We start from the raw sequence: 516 nt of genomic DNA, 5'->3' as shown, positions 1-516 counted from the left end.
AGAGTTATCAAGACACCTCTATCAAGACACCTCTTGAAGATTTATAAAAAAAGGAAGTTGAGACTTTTTAAGATGTGCTTTGAAAGTTATGAAAAGTGCTTGAAGAGGGAGAGTGCTTGAAAGTTCTGAAAAGTGTTGGAAAGGAGAGAGTTTTGGAGAGATTCTCAAGCTTTACTTTATTCTTTTTTGTTTTTAGTTTATTTTGAGAGTGTTGTAAAACATAAGATATTCAAAGGAACTTCAAGAGTTTGGTGGAGGATTTGAGATAAGTTTTTATCTTTTGTTTTGAACTACTTTTAGTTTTAATCAAGAATTCTTGTTGGTTTGACAATGATTTCTACTTTTAAACTCAAGTGTGGTTTTGTTTTCTCCATAGATTCTGAATAATTTTCTTTATCTTTCTCCTTAAAATGATAAGTAATAATTAAAGTGGATGGAAGTTGTGGAGAGCATTGATCTTTAATGTTGGAAGAAGTTGTGATGATTTAAATCCATGAATTTTTTAAATCCATGAAT

The sequence above is a fragment of the Phalaenopsis equestris genome, unplaced genomic scaffold (genome assembly GCF_001263595.1).
Source record: "Phalaenopsis equestris unplaced genomic scaffold, ASM126359v1 Scaffold000036, whole genome shotgun sequence".
Classification (NCBI taxonomy): Eukaryota; Viridiplantae; Streptophyta; class Magnoliopsida; order Asparagales; family Orchidaceae; genus Phalaenopsis; species Phalaenopsis equestris.
The sequence above is the reverse complement of the archived record's forward strand: the minus strand, read 5'-3'. Positions refer to the sequence as shown.